The 20,981-nt window shown below is 37.4% G+C and overlaps 1 protein-coding gene across 6 annotated transcripts in view; it reads left to right on the forward strand.

Moving 5' to 3' along the window:
* SORBS2 (sorbin and SH3 domain containing 2) overlaps window positions 1–20,981 on the forward strand; it is a 203,984-nt gene that overhangs the window by 52,538 nt on the left and 130,465 nt on the right. For 2 of the 6 annotated variants that reach the window (XM_083860951.1, XM_083860952.1), the window contains exon 1: window positions 4,774–4,946. The exons of 1 other annotated variant lie outside the window; for it this stretch is intronic. The gene's annotated coding sequence lies outside the window, so the exon portion shown is untranslated. Of the gene's footprint in view, window positions 1–4,773; window positions 4,947–20,981 lie in introns of those variants that run through there. 3 more of the 6 variants (XM_083860955.1, XM_083860956.1, XM_083860957.1) reach the window with 3 other exon arrangements.

A 20,981-nucleotide genomic window follows, 5' to 3' on the forward strand; every position in this document is an offset into this window, starting at 1 on the left:
AAGGGAGGCAAAACTTGGTTTTTTAGGGTTCTGGGAGCTGGGTGGCCTGAGGTGTTCTTCAGAATTTAATCTGAACTCTTGCTTAGGGCTACGAATTAATGTAGTTATTTAATGGAACTGTCAGTACGTCACACAATCAGGACTGGAAAACTTTCAAGTACAAATTGACCAGATAAACTATTAATTGTCTTGACAATATCCTTGGCATTCTCTGAAAGCACAGTGCATTTCAGTAGCAGTTTCTCATTCTTCTGTTTTGCTTTAAGTCACAGTTGACTTCTTGGTGATATTTCTAAAATTCTGAGGATAACTTTAAGACCCTTCCTTTCTACGTGTTAGTTTTGTTTTTAAGCTTTGCTATTTTCTCTTAAAACTGCATGTTTAAGCATTAGTTTTTGGGAGAACCATGAATAGTATCTTTTTGAGCTCAAGTTCACATTTCTTCTCCGAATTACCATCTTAAAGATCTGAAAATTAAATATTTATCCATTCTGTAGTTCTCCTGGTTTAAAATCTACTCAATACACCATAAAATTTGAGATGTTTTCTTGGGATAAGTGAAAACAAAGTTATATATGTGTTATAGTGTGTATACATATATATGTATAGCTTTTTAACTTACATAATGAATTAAATAATCCAGTTTCATAGCCAAGCAAATAGAAAAGAAAAATAATGAGTCTACTTTAGATTCTTTTTTGTCTTACTTAAAATGCAGCAGAAATTTATCCATAACTGTATGCCTGAACAGCTAAAAAACAGCTTAATTTAATTTTTGCAATATTTTGTATTTGAGGTGGTTATACTTTCACTGTTGCCTTTTTACTAAATTATATCAGAAAGTAAAATACTAACTGTAGAATAGGAAATAGTGTGGAAATTGCTCCAGGAATTCAGCAGCATTTTTAACCCTGGTATAAAACATGAGGGATCTAGTCTTATTAGGTTAAGACTCTTTCATCTTTAATTAATTAAAAAATGGCTTCAGGGTTTCCTTTTAAAACCTTTAAATATTTGTTTTTAAGAAAATTAAAGTTACTTCTCTCTTCTCTTCTGTTTTATAGCTGTACTCATGTGATGAGGAATGTGTCTCAAAGGGCAACTGTGAGAAAAGAATATATTTCCTGTGATAAGAGTTTCCTGAATACAGTCAAAAATGTCTTTCTGCAATGCTCTTGTGATTGTTTTATTTAAATGCATGACACACCTTAAATACTTAAATCAACTCATTGCTTTATTCAATTTAGATGGAATTCTCTGTCAGCATCTTTGCCAAGTGTCTGACTGAATCCACAGTACAGAAAATTCATCAAAGTTGTTATTGATGAGAACTTGAAAATACAAAGCCAATAACTAGAGTTGCACTCCATGTTCAGTAGCTGGAGGAGCTACAAACAGATTTGACCCTGGATAAAATTAACAGGTAATGTCTGAATTCCGGTTCACTCGTCTACAAGTTGTGTCTCAGGCAGTTAATTATAGTAATGTCTTGGGAACTGAATATCAGTTCTCTTCTTCATAGGCTTGTCATCACTGGAACTTTGGAAAAACAATGTCAATTACTCTGTACTTCAGCATACCCACCTACAGGTATTCATTATGTTTATCTACTGCTTTGCATTCAGCAAGTTGACCAAACAATATTAAAAAAAAAAAAAATCAGTCTTTTTAAATTTGAGACCTTTGATAGATGATGGTTTCTTTATTATTATAACAGTCCAATTTGCCTTCCTAAGTCTTTTTCATTTCAATATATCATCAAGTGATTACAGAAATTGAATGAGGGTCAGAAAGATCAGTAATTGTTAATGATATTCAGGATGGCTCAGCACTAGGTGTTTTCCTACTTGGATAGTTAATATTCGTAGGAATATTTTCAATGCCATGCAATAAATAAAATGCTGATTTTAATACAGCAATTGCTTCTTAACTTAGGATCTGTCCTTTTGACATTTCCTGTCCAAGAGTGACAATGCCTTTTCAAATTTGTTATTGTTCATGCTTTTAAAACAATGTTAGAATGCAAATTAATTATTCATAAAACAATGCATTTTAATACACTGTATGTAAATCCAGTTCTTGAGTTGATTTAAGAATTAACTGTTGCATTAATAGAGATATATGTTTTATATTGCATGGAGCTGGTTTGATACAGCTGGAATCCAGTTTGTGAAGAAAAACAGCAGGACAGGCTAAACTACAGTGGTGAATGATATGCTGATACAAGTATTTATAGACAAGACTGAGAATAATATTATTTCTGTCCCAAAACTGAAGACTGTTAGCAATTTTCTGGTGAAGAATTGGTGAATACTAGTTTTCTTTCAGCTCTGATTGCTCTGAGTAACTGTTCTCCAGGTACTACAAGTGAGATCAGGAAGCTCATTTGAATTAACGTGGGAGTAGGATTTGAGCAAAGGTATCAAATGATGTGTGCTATTTTCAACTCTGTTCTAATACAGCAGGCAAGTGGTTATCTTTAAGCACTTAAATACTCATTGTAGGGTCAGTATGACTCTACGCCTTGCACTTGCATTTTTATGTAAGAGGAGCATGCCAGCAGCCACTATTTCAGCTGCCTGGTTCTGGAGCTTTCCTAGAAACACTGACATACCAGTGTACCTGAGCCTTGGGGGGCTACCAGAGGTTGTTCAGTCTCACAGCTTCACTGTTGGCCCCGTTCACATCCTTTGACATTATGATTTTAGCGGGTTTTGCCAGAAGAGATTTTATGACTGTGCAGAGCATGCATCAGAAACTTTATAGGACTTCTGTGGAGCTTTTAGGTAAACTCAGGTTAGCTTCTCACAATTTGTGTTTTAATTGCTTGCTGAATTGGAGCCATAATCTCCACTTGGTTTAAGCTTCTTCTAATTTCTGCCCAATCACTTATGAAACTGGAGAGAAGGAAAGGTTGCATGTACAGGTATATTGTAAAGTCCTATGAGATACTGCAGGAAAAAGTTCCATCAGACTTTTCTGGATAAAAATGTGCCTGCATCACAGAGTTCTAGATCCCTAAATATTGAATTATGAACTTGAAATCTTAAACCAGGTTTTTACTTTTAAAAAAATCAAAAACATTTTAATCAATATACTTCCACTGTACTTTCAGGTGCCTGCATATGTATAGATACAGAGATATGGACAAACATCCTGAAACTTTTCCAAGCAGCAACATATTGTTTTAAAACTCATGACCTCTATGTTTCCAAAAGCTGTTTTAGCCTGTCGAGACTATGTGGTTACGATAGTAACCACACTTAATGCAAAAAAGTGATGGAAAACCTATTTGTGTCTTTCCTTACTGAAGAGCATTTTAATTTTTTTTTAAAGTCAGTGGCTGTATCAATGCATTAAAAAGAAAGAGGCTGGATGTGCAGTCTCTCTCATGTTGCTTATTAACAAAAAAAGTTAGTGAAGCAATCATGGTGAAATGGTGTTCTTTTAATGCAGCCTGGTTTCGTTTTAATACTTAGTATGTAAATAATTACTTCAGTAGTTTAATGTTTTCCAGGCAAAAGCTTCAGAATTGGGTTGCCAAATCAGCAGACATCCCTTTTTGATAAAAAAGCACTGCTGCACAGTAGTCATGGTATCAAAAGTATGTGTTTGAGTCACAGGAGCAGGGAGTACTTTCACTGGATGCTAGAACAGACCCTTACTCCCAGTTGCAGTTTGGGAGATGTGGACATCCACCCATCTTTTTTAAGAGTGCTAAGAGTCAAAGAAACAAGATTATATTAGCATTCGTGTTGAAGCACCTGTTTAAATATACTGGAACGTTTCCTGGAATGAACTCCAACACCTCAGAGATCTAAACAGAATTTAGTTACTTGTTTCCTTGTGGGCCCCTCCCAGGTCACTTTCGCAGAGCTCTGTAGTCAGTTTCGGAGAAACTTAGACAAGGAAAAGAGGGTAAAGATGCTGAGTGAAGAAATGTATGAAATCCACCCAAGTGGACCTTAGTTCTCTGCCCAGGAATCCACTTTGACTCCACTGCCTTTGGATCCTGAGAGCAACGAGTTCACTTGGAGTGGTGGAACAGCAGAGCTTTGTCTACAAGTTGTATTCAGAGGCAAAGCATCTGCTGTAGCCCTAGAAAAGTAAAACTAAACAAGGAAATGCAATTATTTCATATATGTATTAAGTCAATCCCTGCTAATAACCGGGAAATTCTGACCAATACTCTGAACTCTTGTGTATGAAATGCAGTATGTTTGCTTAGATACATTTGATGCTTCTAAATGACTTTTTGAGAGCTTTAGGTGCTGCTTGTGCTTTCTAGCTTATATTCCTTACTCCTTAGGCAGTTGAGATATGAGTTCGTGACAGGTCTTGAAGAGTGGAAATTTTTATGAGCAGTTTTAAATTGCTCACAAATATCTCCTTTTCTTCCTACTTCTAACTGGGAAAAAAAAAAAAAAAGTTATTCTAAATAGAATAAAATTGGTTTACACGGTGATTGCAATGTATAATCTTTGGAAGTCGCCTAAAAAGCAGCCACCTTTAACCCTTTAAGATCAACCAATGTGCTTATGGACAGTGGAAATTGTGATGTCAGGGGTCAGCTTATTGTGAACGAGTGGGGGCTTCGGCTTTATTGTTGGAAAACCAGCTGACTGCTGTATAATGGTTATCCCTACCGGTTATTTCCTAAGGAAGGACAATTATTTACCCTCATGCTGTCAGTTTTGGCGCTCGGTTTGGTGCCCAGAGCGCTTTCCCGGCGGCGCTCACAGGTAGCCGGCGGCGCGGGGCCGGGCCGGGGCGGGCCGCCGTTGGCTGTTGCCATGGCTCCGGCAAGCCGGGCGAGCCCAATGAGCGCCCCGCCGACGGCACCAGCCATTTTGCTTATGGAAAACAATGTGACATATTATGCTGTGCCGTACCGGGCAATAAACAAAAAAATCCCGTCGGGGGACGCAGAAGAAGCGGGCACCTCAGTGAGTAATCCCGGCGGCAGAGCTGCCATTTTGACAGGCTGGCGGCTGCCGCTCCCGCCGCCGCCCGGGGGAGGTGGAATGCGGGGCGATAGCGCGGCATATCTGCTGTCAGGCAGCGGAGCGGGGGCTTGGCGTGTGAAGGCAGGGCTCCTCCGCAGTGCTGTCTCGGCAGCGGGCTGGCCGCGCTGGGAAAGAGCCGGAGCCAGGGGAAGCGGAGGCAGTCGCGGCTGGCACCGGGCGCTGTCAGGAGCAGGTGTGCAGCCCGGCCCGGCCCGGCCCCGCTGCGGCCCCGGCGCTCCCGCCGGCAGAGCTGTCGCTGCTGGACCCGCCACGACAGGGAGGGAGCCGTGTGCGCCTCGGCCGCTGCGGGAGAGGTACCGGGGCACGGGCTGGCGGCTCTGTGCCACAGCTGGGCACAACTCGGTGCGAGGAACAGGCTTCTCCGGGTGTCTGTGCCTCGGCGGGTTGGCTCTGGTGGGTGGCTGTTGTAGAGTGGCTGCTGAATTCACTGACCGGACTGCGCTGTCCTTAAACAACGATGTGAGTGCTGTACCATATGGCTGCTGCTTCAGAAGGATGCTTCCAATAGATGATAAATTTTTAGCAGATAATTCTACTAAAAGGCAAGGACATCTTTTTTGTTTGGATTGTCACTGTGGTTTTTTATTATCAGGATAGCGTGGGTGAAATAAAATATTATAGACCTCGTGAGCATGTTTGCCTTACATCACGGAGTTCATCACTAGTGGATTCCGTGCATTGTGTTCAGCCTCGGCGTTAGATTTAAATTGTCCGACTGCTGCTGTGCAGTATGTAGGTCATAATAAAAAGCAGCTTTTTCACCAGCTTTCAATGGGCTGCGTGGCCCAGTGCTGTGGTTGATTAGTTTGTGGCACTTGTGCTGTTCAGAGTGGTGGTATTAAAGCCAGCTCACACCTCCTTTTTAAAGATATCGCACGTTCCGTGCTAGACGGAGCACAACACACCCATTGTGTCCCGCCGTTTGGCCTTCAATAAAAGGAAGGAAACGAGCACTCCACATGGAGCACCAGCACATTAATAGCGCAAGACGGTTAAACTTTTATTGAACAATCCCAGTGGTTCTGAGATAATCTATTGTAGGTGGAGACAATAAAAACATAGCCGTGTATAAGGAACTAATTGGAATGGGAGAGGTATTCTGATAGGGACTATGTGTTAATGCTATAGATTTTCAGTGAAAATGAATTGTTCTGAATAGTTATCAATCACAACACATTTGTTGTATTTAAACCTAGGTCAATAAAACCTCAATCCCTCTGAATTCACTTATAATGAAATGTATTAAATTATTCTGACAACTGATCCAAATATTCTGATACACTTTGCATCTATGGAAAATAAGATGACATTTTGGTCTTAACCCTTCTTTAATAATTAGGTGGATTTAAATCCCACTGAGATGAGCCATTTGTTTGGACAGTTGAGTGGGCATGAAATCAAGAATTTGAGGTCTGGTATCTTTATAGTTAAATTAGTAACCAGCACTCTGTAACTAGGAGCCAAATTCCAATGTTGTTTCTGTATATATCCTGTAAAGGCATTTGAGCAAGCATGTTCAGCAGCTATACCCCAAGTGAGGCATTGCATTTGGAAACAGCAGTATATAATTGAGTTGCTACTATGTGTTCTCCGCATTAGAAAAGCTCCATCTTACTTCGACCATTTCAGGATTTATTTTTTTTTTTCTGTGAATGCATAGATGCTGGTTTATTTCTCTATACCTCTGTGTAAGGGTCACACAGCAAGTGGTTCAGAGAACTGTCTTTCACCTGTGATCTAGAAAGTGGCATGTGCCTTTACAGTGTGGTACTGCATGAATATTTATGATTGAGTCTGTAATTACGATCAAAATTATAAACAAGCCGAGCTAGTATTTAAGATGTTGGTAGGTCTAACAAAGAGGAAGCTTTTGTTATAATAGGAAACATGGGTATAGAAGTATACAAAGTAAAGGATCTTGCAGTTCAAGATTAATTGATTCTCACTGTGGATGCTTCTCACAATGAAGAATTTATGGTTTGAGGAAAACAGGTGAAGACTAGCAATGACTAATCACTAAACAGCGTGCATCCGTTAGGTGCTGATAGATGAACCTTATTAGTCAGTATTATTTAAACCAATATTCTGTGCTCTTTCCATTCTGCTTTTCTCCTTTTGTTATTTTTCTCATATCGATTCCCAGCTTCTCTCTGCTTCCTTACTGTCTCTTTGGCAATATCTGATCCCATCAGAACTATTTGTAAATCAAATCGGTGACTTTCAGTAGTGGTCATGGAGGTGCTGCAATAGAAGCTGATGTGGAGGAGGAATTTAAATGAGGTAGAGGTAAGAAACAGCAACCAAGTAATGAGCGTATCCAGTGTGAACTAATTCCACATCATGTAAGTTTTAAAGGCCTAGAATTGGGCCAGTGATGTAGAAAGGGCATGCATGGAGAGGGACATTTTTCCTCTCATGATGAATTGAAGTGTATTTATAAACAGGTTTACAAGAAGACCTTGACAATAATATGATACAGGACAAATTTGAAAGTTTTTTATTAGAAATGGTAGCGTAGAGTTCTAGTTGAAGTCTAGAAGTTTCTCAGGTTTCAGTGGAGCCATGGTTTTTATCAAGAGGTGATTATGCATTATTGGAAAGCCTCTAGGTTATCCAAAGTCAAGCTCTCTCTTGGTCAGCAGAGATGTAAATAACATCAGCTGTCATGCTTTAACATTACAGTCGCTTCAAAAATTTTTTAGACAGATGATCTTAGAAGGTGACTCTGGGTCCATGTGTAGCTCTTAAACAGAATACCAACAAAGTAAAAGCAGGCAGATTAATCCTGAAATGCAGTGTCATAGTAGCAAGTGCAAATAGTAATAGAAATAAGAGACCAGGATGACCGAAGGAGGTAAAATGAAGTGGTGTAACAGCTTATTTGGTATGCTGTTTGTTTAAAATAATCAGGTTTGGACAAACAGTGATAAGCATCAACCAATCCTGGGATATGTGGAGCACAATAACCTTATAAGAGCTAGTGTGGAAATGTGTTGTCTACCCTCAGCCTGTGGACTCTTCTCAGTGTACTTATATACATGACCGACCTCGTGTATTGTGAGGAGCAGTACAGATGGGATGTGCCCAGGGAAGACACTCAGGTATCAAGTGAGGGTATGTTGTATGATGTTACACTCTGGAATGGCTGAATGTCACTTCTGCACCGGAAGAATCAGGTGTTGAATGTAATTTGTCAATTATGAGGTTGTGTCTGGAGTGCACAACCTCCATCAGATGTGACCTTGGAACAGTATTTCTGCTCTGGTGAGGCTGTCTGCACAAAAATAGAAACACAACTTGTCAATTTCTACTTGTTTGTAAACCAGAATTGTACAAATGTATGCTTTGTTGTTGTGTCCTATTATTCTGATACCAGTCCTTTTTCATGTCATTATTTCCTATTGGATTAAACATGTTACTGTTGCCAGTCTGAATTTTCTTTCTGCACTGTTGTATGTAGCACGTAGCTTCCTATTTGGGAGAAGACTCTGCCAAAGATGCTCTGTGTTCATTTTTATTCAAATAGTCTGGTATCTTTTCATGAAAGTGTTTTGACAAAAGCTGACCATCTGAAATTATGAAGCTTCTTAACATTTAAAAGCTAAAACAAAAGCTAAAAAGACTTTCAAAGGCACTGATGTAATGGAAAAGTTCATGTATGAGAGGGAAAAGGGAGAGAAGTAAGTACTTAAAAGGGCAGCATGTGTCTTTGAGTAAAGGCATGCTAGATGACAACACTTTAGGACTCCTACTTTCAGTGGTTTTGAACCATGTAATGTATTTTTCTGTTGAGATGTATTGTTCCATAACAGTGATACATCATAGCTAATGCTGCTGTAAAGTAGGAAATTCCAAAGGCAAACTCTTTTCTTCTGTTATTTCTAACTTCTTTCCCTAAATAGGTTGATTTTTTTTTTTGTCTTTCTGTACTGAATACATATAGTGTTCTGACTCATCCACCCTTAAAAACCTCACCAACCACCGTCAGGGGGTTGAATAGCACAGATGTGATTCTGTGTTCTTAAGTAACCTGAGTAACATATTGCATTTTTGAAGAGGTGATGCTCCAGGTCCTGAGACTCAAAGAATAGTGAGAAAAACACTCTAAAAGGAAAAGCAAACATTCTTCCAACATTCTTCCTCTCAATCATTACTATGATCAAACTGTACACCAAACTTTTTCATTAGCCTTTTCATAAAACAGTTGTTAAATAATGCTGAGAGTTAGAACAATGAAGGTTTTACTTCTCTGAAGGGTACTTGTCTTGCATTTTATGTACAAGTATTAAAGCAGTGCACTACTCAACTACTTGACAGGTACCTAAAGCTGTCCTGAGTTTAGCAGTAGTGGGTTATCAACTAATTTTGTCCACAAACATAGTGGCTTTATTTTTTTGCTTTTTCAGAACCCAAAAGAATATGGAGGAATGCATGATAAAACCAAATGGAAATGGAATCAGTAACTGCGGTTCTCACAGCTAAAAATCAGATTCATTGAAGTTTATAAAAACAGTAAAATGCATAGATTTCTAAGGGTTGTGTTTGGTTGTAGGATCATGGGTTATGCTAGTGAGAAATCAGTAGTTGTGACTGAAGGTCAAAATAGGTGGAGGGGTCTTTGTGTTTTTTCAAACAGTTTAAAAGCAAACATGTGTGGTTCCTTAATGTATATTGTTTTTCTGGTGATTTTATTTTTTTATTGGGGGAGGAGCTTGTTTGGTTGTTGGGGGTTTTGTGGGGTTTTTTGTTGTTGTGTTTGTTTGTTTGTTTGTTTGTTTTGTTGGGGTTTTGTTGTTGTTGTTGTTGGTTTTTGTGGGGTTTTTTTGGTTTGGTTATTTTGGGGGTTTTTTTAGGGTTTTTTTAGTTTTTTATTTGTTTGGGGTTTTGTGTGGGTTTTTTTCTTTTTTGATTTTTTTGGTTTTGTTTTCTGAGCAGCGCCAATAGGTGAAATCCCAGTTCAACTGCAGCAAGGCTGAAAGGTGACTGTAACCCCTCGTAAGAGGCTTAGGGCTGGATGGTGTAGCCTGTGATTAGAAGGGGTAGGGACTGTGTCAAGAGCAGGACAGTCAGAGAGTGTTCTTGTCAGCGTGATGCCATGTTGTCTGAGGACTCCTGATTAACCATAGCCTGAATGTAATGCTTCATCACCATAATGTGCCTTGAGTGCTATCATGTTTAATAAAGCCACATATCTCTCAGTGGGATTAACTTGCTAAAAACTAATACTTTGTCAAAGTTTAGTTTTAGCAAATGGTGGGGGAGGGGAGGTTGTTCAAGATTCAGTTACCTGGATCAATTCTGGTGTCTGAAAAATGAATGAACTAGAAATTACATATTACTACAGAGGGTCTCTGTGCATATGAACAGTATTTTCACTATTTGAAGTGACTACCAGTGAAAAGTAGTGATTCAGGCAATAGAACAAAGCATGGGTTAGATAAATTGGGTGTTTTGACTGTTGTTTTTCTTTTAATGTTCATTTTTTCTTATTAAAAAATAAGACACAATTGTAAAATAAAAATTTTTCATTTTTTGAACATAAACATGTATTAACATTTATGTAAACATAAATATAATCTGACATGTTGGCATCAAGCAGGTGCAAAATTACATTTGTAAGGTGCTAAATGTCTGTTTCTCACTGAATTTTGTGTTCATTTGAGAATTTCAAATTCTCTTATGTGTTGATATGAGAGCTTTTCTAGTACATTGGACTATGATAGATAAGGAAGAGTAAATGATTGGTATGAGGCAATTATTGATTGGTGAGAATTAAAAAACTTGTATTTCAGGAAGATTAATTAGTAAATCTCTAGCACAGGATGTTTTTCTCTCTCCGATAAAGCAGCCATCATGGACTGTCATAAGGAGTGGGTTAATGGATTAGATGGTCCAAGTTTGTCTTGGTATTTCAACTGCTGTTTGTAAACATCATGTGAATTTTGAATTTCAGAGTGTTTCAGTTTTTGAGAAAATCGTAAATTTTAGAGATTGGCCTAGGTGAAGTATACAAGAAATATTTCCCTTTTGGACATACAGGACACACTACTGACTTTTGTGTATTTTATGCTTTGTACTTGTTAAAATCTTACACAGTTATTGCCTGATTTAGGCATCAACCTTGAATTTCCTTTCTTCCCACTAACAGTAAAGATTTTAAAGAAAAGCAAGCAGTAGCAATCCAAAGGGGTGCTAGTGTAAAACACTGGTTATGTTTAATTTAATTCATGTATTGATCAGGTACGTCACACTGCTCCTTCTAGCCAGTTACGCAGTTACACATTTTAATAAGCAAATTCTGACAGAAGACAGCAGTTGCCAGCACAAATTTAATTTAATTTAGTTCCTAGTGAATTTCTAATGAACAGGGAACTCTAAGCAGTGACATTTTCCAGATAATCAAATTCATGGTAATTGCAGTTTTTCTTCTGGAGAAATCTGTATTTGTTAGGAATCTGAAGGAAATAATTATTTCAGTGTGACTGATGCAATCAAATAGTTTACTTTGAATAAGTAAAATATAAAAGAGGCTAATCAAATGAAGTGCTACTGTATGAGAGCAAAACGAAAGGGTGACAGGTTTGACAGTAGAATAAAGACCAAATCAAAGGCTTTGTTTTGACATACATGCAGATAATCAGGCAAATTCAAATCTTTAAGAGACCTCTTCTATAAGGGTCACTTTACAGATACGGATCATGTAATCTGAGCCTTGCAGATTATCATTCTACTTTTAAACAAGTACAAGAGAGAGGTTTTTAATTCCTTATTTGCATAGTTGTAGATTGACACATTCACATGTTTTTGCCATTGGCATTTGATTCACAGATGACTGATTTATGGTCTTGAGCAAAGGCCCAATTCAGGACACACTTTTAACTACAAACTCTACAAAGATTGTTTGAAAGGCAGCACTTGTTGTAATTAATACATACAAAGCAGTAGGAGGATGCCTTCCAGCTTGAAGAAATACTCCTCTTATGAGCAAGGCAATAATAATTCCAGAGATCATATGCTAAAATAATTCAGGTGTGAATTTGGTTTTTGTTATATTTAATGGTGTAATTATCTTAAACACAATTCTCTGAAGTCAGTCAGTGCTTAGATAAAGAACAGAAATGAAAACAAACATGTCAGCAAGAGCTGCAGAAAGTACACCGGGGTCAAGGTCTCTTTGCAATAGGTGCTGAACATAAACGATGGAACGGGCTTGATGCAAAGGTAAACTGAAAAGCAGGTTCATTGACAGGTGGCTTTCACCACTGCTTGACTACAGTACCAGTGGTTTCTTGATTTCCTGTAGCAGAAATGAAAATGTAAAAGGTGTCTGAGGAAGAAGAAAATAGTAGCTTTGTAGATGAACTTGGGAAGTGTTCTTATGATAAAAGATGTTCTTATGAATGGATGAAATGTATGTGGGAAAATTTGATACTGTAAAGAGATTTTTGGGAGTTGCAAGAGGAGACAGGAAGAGAATTACAAAGTGCTTGAAAGAGAAAAGGAGAAAGGTAGATATAATTGCTGCAGTGACAAGACATTGAGCCATCTATATGTGCCCTCTGTTCTGGGGCAAGGACAGCTACAGTGGCTTCAAAGAAAAAAAAATTAGACTGCTCTCATGGGGCACATTTTGTATAGATCAGAACGTGTTACTTAAAACCATGGGTTCAGGTACTGTAGTTAAATTGTGTGTTGACAGGAGGCGTAAACAATAGCATTCCTCATGGGGGACCAAAAAAAAAAATTAGAAATCAGATTTCAAAAGTGCTGTGGAGAAATCAGTCCTCTCAGGAAAAGCTACAATTCATGCTTAGAGTGAAGGGGAAACAGGTGTGAAGAAACATGGGCCAGTTCCTTGAGGAGTTCACATACTTGAGCATTCAAGGTTTTGGTGGGTTTTATTTAAAAAAAAAAACCCAAAAAGTCGTGTTTGCATTCTAGTCAAATTTCCAACCTATGTACCACAACACAGTGTACCAGGTCAGGCTATAGATTTAATTTTTTAATTGTTTTTTAGTCTTCATATGCACACATAGTAATTCCAATTGAAATTTTCAGATTTAAAAACAAATTGATCTCCTTCTGTGGTTTTATTCTTTATGTTGCATTTTATTCTTGGGAGTCCCAAATAGTCAAGTCCTGTCCCTTCACAAGCACTTTAGATAAAGCTTTAGAATTCTACATTTTCAATGTGATTACCCATAATGAAAATAAGATTCTCTCTAGCTGTCCTGCACAGCAATGGAATAATGCAGTTCTGAGGGTGAGATCAGGTGGTAAGGAGCTCTAATTTCTGTCCCTTGGTTTTGCACCAAATTGTTTTAACTGGGACAAATTCTGTTAGAATGTTGGTGGGATATTTAATGTGTTTTGCTTTATACACAAGTGTATAAGGGCTTCAAATTTCTTTAAGGAAAATGTCCATTTCTCAGTGTATTAGTTGGCTTTAAAATTATGAGCTGAGCTGGAGCTTGGAGGTGGCTTGAGTTCAAGCATGGCTTGAAAGAATAATTATATTGCAAGCTTTCTTGTGTGTAGTCCTGTCAAATCTATGTAATTCTACTGGCATCTTCAGTATTGTATATATTGTAGTTAGACTTCTATGGACATTATCTTCCAGTATGTTTAGGAACAGCTTCTCTTTATATTCATTAAAAATGGGTTTTTTTCTGAACTAATTGTAGATAATGCTGGGAAAATTTCACATTCAATACCTAAAATTGTCAAAACAAGCTATTAATAAATGTAATTTAAATCTTCATAAAATAAACCACTTCTTTTGAATTCTGGACTTATTTTCTCTAGTGGATAGTTTTACTAAGCACTTCCTTAAAAAGCTAAAAGGATTTTTAGTTTTTCTTTGCCCAGAAGCAGGTAATTTTTTAATTAACTTTTTTAAGGAGAGGTTTGGAACTATACTCTGAGGCTTCCACCCTTTTTTGGTGGGTACAATAAACAATTGTAGAATTTTTACCCTTACATTTGCAAAACAGAAATCTAACTTCTTGTTTTTCATAACCCTAAATTAATATCTTAAGCTGTTAAGTGCCGAAATGATGATTCAAGTTTGGCCTTGTAAGAATCCAGTCTGAATAATATTTTTAAAAGCAAGGGCATGACTTCAAGGCAATTGTTTTTCTGTGACTTACCTCAAGCCTGGGTGTTTTCTTCACCAAGACACATTCTAAACAAGGAACTTGGAATTTATTTAAAGGTTCGTTGGAAGAGGGCAGAGAAGAATTTAGCAAAATAACACTTACAAATTAAATGATAGACTTTGATATTTTTGAAAGCTCTTATTGATGTTTTCTTTCTTCAAATGCAATGGTAGGAATCCTCCCTGAATTAATTAAAAGTAGTTATAGTAAATCTGTGTGCTTTTAAAACACCATTTAAAAGGCCTTAGCATCCAGCTTTTTGCTAGTCTAGCCTTAGGTTCAGCCCAAAGTGACTGTAAATTTCTTTTGAAGAATAGAGGAAAGATTTAGATAAAAGATTGCACTTGTATTCGTTTGTGTCCCTTGATAGAATGATTTTCTGATTGTCATTACTTACATAGGCATTTAAGTGTTACTATCATTAGTAAGATCTGGCCTGAAAAGGTTGGCACCATCTTGAATGAATCTGCTAACTTTATTTACAGTGTATTTATTACTGGAAATAGCTTCACCTGTTTATATGCACAAATTTTAACATATTTTGGGGATGTTCTGTTAGACAAATAGTCCTGCCTCTTAAAATTTGCTGAACATAAGAAGTTATGTTCAAATTATGCTGTGCATTTCAGCTTGGAATCCTGCAAATGCTAACCACATTTGCCAACTGAGGTCAGTGCAATTGTGATGTTTTTTCATCTTGAACTTTCTGTGCTGTCTATATCAGACACACCTGTGGGTTTGAAATGTCACCATCAAAATCTGGGCGAGCAGTCGTTAGCTTCATGAGGAGGAATCAGGAAATAGAGATGTCTTTGTGTTGTCATTTCAAAAACAGCAATGTTTCAATACAGCATCATAAAAAGGTTTTGTGTGTTGACTTTTTAGGTGTGGATCACATAAAAGTTAGCATAGAGGTTCAATTTTTTTTTTTTTTACATATATATTTCAATGCTATCTCTCTTTTTAAAGTACTATTAAAATGATTTGAACTACTCAACTTATGGACAGTTTAGACTTTGATCTTAACTCACGTGTTTCTAGTTCATGCCACCCATCTATCGTAAGCTGATTTTGTTATAAATAACCAAAAGCTGTACAGACACTATGTAAAACTATTAGTGATTTCCCCCCTCTGTTGTTGCCCTCTGGTTTCAAACTCTAGTCTTCAGATAACTGTCAATCACATGTAATTTTTTTTCACCTTGCTGATCAGAATGTAAAGGCTGAAGGAAATAACATCAAATACTTTTCTAATGTTCTCCTTATGAGCAATTTGTTTAATTGCCATTGGAATCAAATGTGCCTGAGCTTAAACTTTAAGTCAATGGGTTCAAAGCAGAAGGCAACAGAACACAAGCAGTTTAATATGGTTTTGGACACATTACTTCTCGTTAAGCTTCTGCTAAGATATGTCTGCTGTCTATTTTTGATGTCTTCATATACAAGGCTGTAATTTGACAAATTTTTTATCTGTATTTTCTCTTTTTGGGAAGTAAGATAGAAAACCACGTGATTAGCTATTCTGTATAAATTTTGTTGAGAAAATTTACCTTTCAGCTTCTCAATTTTGTTTTTCCATTTTTGTAAAGCTTTCAAGCCACTTTAGAAGTAGCGGATACCACAAGTCAATGACTTCATCCTTCACGTTTTTTAAGTGCAAATGCTATTACCCTATTGTTGCTTGTAGTGATCATTGTCTAAGGGTTAAAATTGAAATTTTCTGTTTTGAACAGTCGATGACTAATTGTCATTTCATCAAGCTGATGAACAGTAAACAGCCTTGAGGGGACTGAAGGGTCTTTTGAGCTGTTATTTCTAATTGGCAAATGAATTTGAAAAACAGAGGATGTTAAAGTTCTGAGGAAGTAAACAATTTCTAGGAAAGGAAATCCACCTTCCCATGTGTTTATTTTTCAAAGAGAGGAAACTACCTAATAGCTGTAAAACTTCATGGATACAAAATAGGATATCTACTTCAGATTATGTTACCTTTGAATTCCAGTTCTCACGTATCTTAAGAACCCCTCTTCCAGCCCTCTTTTGTGCAACTTCAACCACCTTAGATTTATGGTGTGACATAGGTGCTCCTTCCTCTACCCAATGTGCAAAATATAATAGTTATATTGTTCCAGCTTTCACTTTGTTAGTATTTAAGAATATTTTTAAAGATCTTTTCTCTCCAACTTTCTGTGTGGCACTGGCCTTTGTCAAATGAATTGGTATCTCTTTAATGGCATAATTTTCCTAAGGAACCTACATTGCATCTCATTAAATGTGTAGTCGTACTGGCTACTAAAAACAGAGATAGCAAACTCTTGTTTTAAAGTGGTGTCTGTAGACTGTCTTCCCTGTGGAAGAAATTTTCCATTCAGGGAGAAAGTTTGCAGTGGAAAATATGGCTGCAGTTTTGCTTTCTTTATTACTGCTGTTCACTGATCAGCAGTGAAAGTGTACTGGTGGAGAAGAATTAGGTAATTTCTAAAAATCCTTGAAGTAATGTCACCCATGGTGACTATGCTCTTCTCATCTGATATTTGCCACTTAAATGAGGGTCAAATTCTGTTAGCTGAAAAATTAGTTCTGACTAATTACAGATAATTTAACACAGAGCAGTTAACTGGCAGCACAACTGTAACATCCTGCATTACCTTGGGTACAGCAAACATCAAATTGTCTTTCCTCAGCTAGAAAAAGCATGAGTATAGCTCAAACAAATGTTTCAAACTAATAGTCTGTTCTGCAATTAACAGTCCTGTAAAGAACACAAACAGCAAACAAAAACTGTGAAAGACCTCTCATTTTCACTTAGCTGAAGCAATACATGATAGATGACTACATAATAATGTGCCTCTGTTAACAAGACAAAACAAACACAAGCTCAGCAGCGATTTCCTGAGCCATTCTCCCAGCGGGCTAGGACTAAGTGGGGTATAGAGTATCCACTGGGAGGTGTTGGTATCGTGCTGCAACTTCACCTTTGGGAGCTGTAAAACTTCCTGGAAACCTTTCCTGGAGTTCCTTTCTCTCCAAGCTACTAGTATGGGGACTTGTCAGATCTTTGGGGAAATTATGACCTTCAGGAACAAAGAGATTTGAACAGGAAGGGATCAGTTTTCTGTTTTAGGTGCTTCCTGTTGAGTGTGCCATATCATACTGCAGAAAGGAGGTTTCTTTGTAGGGAGCAGGAGCAAGCTTGGTAGGCTCAGGCATTTTGGCAGCACCTTTTCTTGCTGATAAGCAACCTGAAGGTGGACAAAGGTGGAGGTAGTGTAGCTGCAAGTAGGTTCAGTCTGCTGGTGTCATGTACCTGAGCTCTTGAAATAACTACCTTCTTTGCAGCCTGAAGCACTGATAATTGTCATGATTATGTGAAACTCTGAGTAGCAAGGAAAGAGTTTGCCAAAACAATTGTGTGTTGGTGAGATTTGTCTGACTTTAGTTTCTATAACGTCAATATCCTATGTTGCCATTAGAGGTAGGAAACATAAATACAAATGTGTTGCTGAAAACCAGATACTGCCTTTGAAATCAGACTAATGGGGGAAATAAAGAAAGAAATATAAGAAAAATACTAGAGTCTGGTAGTACTACCTTGTGTTCTAAAATGCTGAAGAGTTACCTCTTTTGGTTGTGTTTTCAGTTGATGGATCATGGTAGTAAAATGAATAAACTGACTAAAGGAACACTGATGGAAAGATGGTTCTCTACACTGTTGTTTGACTTGCTCTGAGAAGTTCTGTACTCATTTTAGGCGACAAGTGTTCACCCTAGGGTTTAGCGCAGTGCCTGAAAGCTTCTGTTGCAGTAGCTCGGCTGTTTCCTACCTTCTATGCTATGAGTAACAGAAAACATTAAAGTTACTTAATTGGTAAAGCTAAGGACTGTTTTTCATATAGGTCCCTTATTTTTTCATTACTAGCCTGCCAGCTTAGCAAATTGGCAGAAAACCATTGTGTTAATTATTGAGAAGCCTAAATTCCTTTGTGGATTTAGTCATGGTAATTGGAATAGAAGCTCAGTACAGAGTGCGGAGGTGTAAAGCTGGCCTAGCCATAATCTGGTGGTTTAAGAAAAAACAGAATGGCGTCAAGCCTTTGGTGCTCTGTAACATAAGTCTTTCTGAAGCGGAAGGAAGGATTTGGGACTTCTGTTACTTCTTGGATTTCTTTTTCCTTACGTGAACCAACAGCTTGAGAGCACAGTTTTATGCATAGATAACTCTGGGAAGGTGTTAATGTTTCAGAGTATATTGTTCGGGTGTAAATATTTCAGAGTAACTGAAGGCAGTTGCTCAAACTTTCCTTTCTCCTAGGTAAGTTTTTTCTTCCTTAAGCTTGCATGAGAGAGAGTCCAGTTCTTCCTCTGTGAGCCACATGAAGTATGTGATTACTCTATGAAAGAAGGCCAGTGTCCTCAAAAGGCCAGACAATAGCATGATGCTTGGTATTGTGCCACGGAAGTGGGAGATATGACTGTAAATCCTGCTGGAAGTTTAATCCAGGTTTTCCATATCCGGGGCAGATGTTTTAATGTCCATCAGTACAGTATTTTTAAAAATAATGGGGTAGCATAACATCATCTTCCATGGTTCTGATAAAGAGTGGAAAAAACCCGAGAACATCTTCTGGATGTTTGTGCCTCAGATTTAAGATTGATAAAACACAAGGCAGTACAGGACAGCTGTCACCAAAGTAGTTTCCTTGAGGCAAGGCATTGCTTGATTGGTTCAGGAGGAGGATTTTATCTAACAGACATTTTAGCTAAAAGACATACAGATGCATAGAAATTTGGGTATATATATACAGTGGGTATTTTAAAAATTGCCACTTTTCATTTGGGCTCAAAAAGATCCTGTTACTTGCATTGGTAAGTCATAGGTTGAGAGTCCTAGCCTGTTTACATTTCTGATGTTTAGGTTTTTAGGAAAACCTTTAATGCCCTCAGCATCCTCCCAAAAAACAACCGCAGTCTTACACAGGAGTTAAGCACATTTTAGCAGAAAACAGGCCTGAACGACAAATAACTTTGTACCCAGTTCTTGAAACAATGGCCTAGCAATGTATATTAAGAGTGAGATTAACAATAAGCTTCTGTTCCTCATTTCCTGAAAAGGCTTTTTCATATTTATTTTTCTGCTCATTTTTAACTGTTTACTCTTGGAACAGAGGAAGTTAGTTTTATCAGAAAAATAGGCAGGCATATTATCCTGTTGGGCCAGTTTCAGAATGATAGCTGCAGTGGCTGTAGTCATTTTTCACATCATTATGAGAGCAGTTTGCACCCAGTTATATGGAATTGGCCAAAGTATTGGAATTGGTTCTAACAGGTGACTAAGAGGCTTTAAATATTTAGGTAATATGCTTTCAATAGTTGGAGGGGTTTAAATGCCTGTGATTTCATTTCAAAGTTGAGAGTATCCTTATGTTATACAATAGTTATTTGGTGCTGATTTAAAGGTATAATAATTTTTAATGGATTCTATATTATATAATTGGGTTTTTAAACAGTAAAATTTATAGCCATTTATTATAACTGTAAAATATCTAACAAATAAATGGCTAAGGGTTTCAGTCTAACATAAATCTAAAGTCAAAAATGAGAACTCAACATAGGCTAAAGAGATTTCAGGTCTTCTGAAGAGAATGCAGATCTGTTGTTCTGCAGAACATCAGAGTCAAGTCTTCATCAAACATGTGCCATTTTGCAGACCAGTTCATGTTAATAGTGTGAGAGTGTGATTCTTTGTACTTGTTGTCTTGATCCATGTCTTTCAAATGCATGAGTTATCTGTAGAACTCTTCTATGACAAATTCAGACAGCTGCTTTGATACTTTGTTTGAGTAAAGGCATCTCTGGCACTAAATTAATTTAACATATGTTCATGCATTTTTACTTATGTTACATTATATAGGATTAACCACAAATAATGTTGTATATGACCTATGTGTAGCAAAGTATTCCATCCTGTCCAGGAGCATGGCCACCCTTCTTCATAGTTCCATTGCTTCTCAGCAGTGGAGGCTACTGAAAACACACTGACATTGAAAAAAAAAGTTTTATTTGTAAGATCCATCAAGTTCATATATGTCTAAAACACTTCTGAGAATAGGTGAAGTCCAAGACAAAGCATGTGATCCATAGCTTTCCCTCTGTAAATTTTTTTTCCTGCACTCTAAAATATACTAATTTCAGAGATTGAGATGGTCAGATCTATAAATGAACACTCTCAAGGGAGACTTCTGAAAACAAAGTACGTCCATTTTGCTTCCATTCTCTAGCATTAAAGTCATTTAATGTTACCTGTCGTAGTTCAGATGAAATTCAAGAAATGTGGTTGTTTGGAAAACAAAAAATGAAAGAAATCATATCCATACTCTTCATGAGGCAGGTAACATGCAATTCATTTAGCCATACTATCATACTCCTCTAAGGTATTGCATTAATATTAAAGTATATTATTGGAATCATGTATAGAATAATACAAGGAAAAGGAGTCATTACACCTGGATGTGCAGTGTTCACCTGCATACCTTGAAAGGTACAGGGACACTTCTTAAAAGTATTCTCCTTCAGCCATTCCATGTGAAGCTTCAGTGCCTCAACTGTGTTTGAAAGGCTAAGCTTAGAAAAATCATGGCTTCCTTTATATGAATCTGTGCAGTTAAACAGGTATGCAAATTTTGTCTCTCAGTATTTTGAACAACCTTCTGTATCTCTTACCAATCAAAATTCTTTCCTCTGGTTTATGACAATCTCTATAGTGCCTGTCCTGTAGTGTCTGGCCACAGAGCTCCTT

This window comes from Zosterops lateralis (assembly GCF_965231275.1).
Source record: "Zosterops lateralis genome assembly, chromosome: 5".
Classification (NCBI taxonomy): domain Eukaryota; kingdom Metazoa; phylum Chordata; class Aves; order Passeriformes; family Zosteropidae; genus Zosterops; species Zosterops lateralis.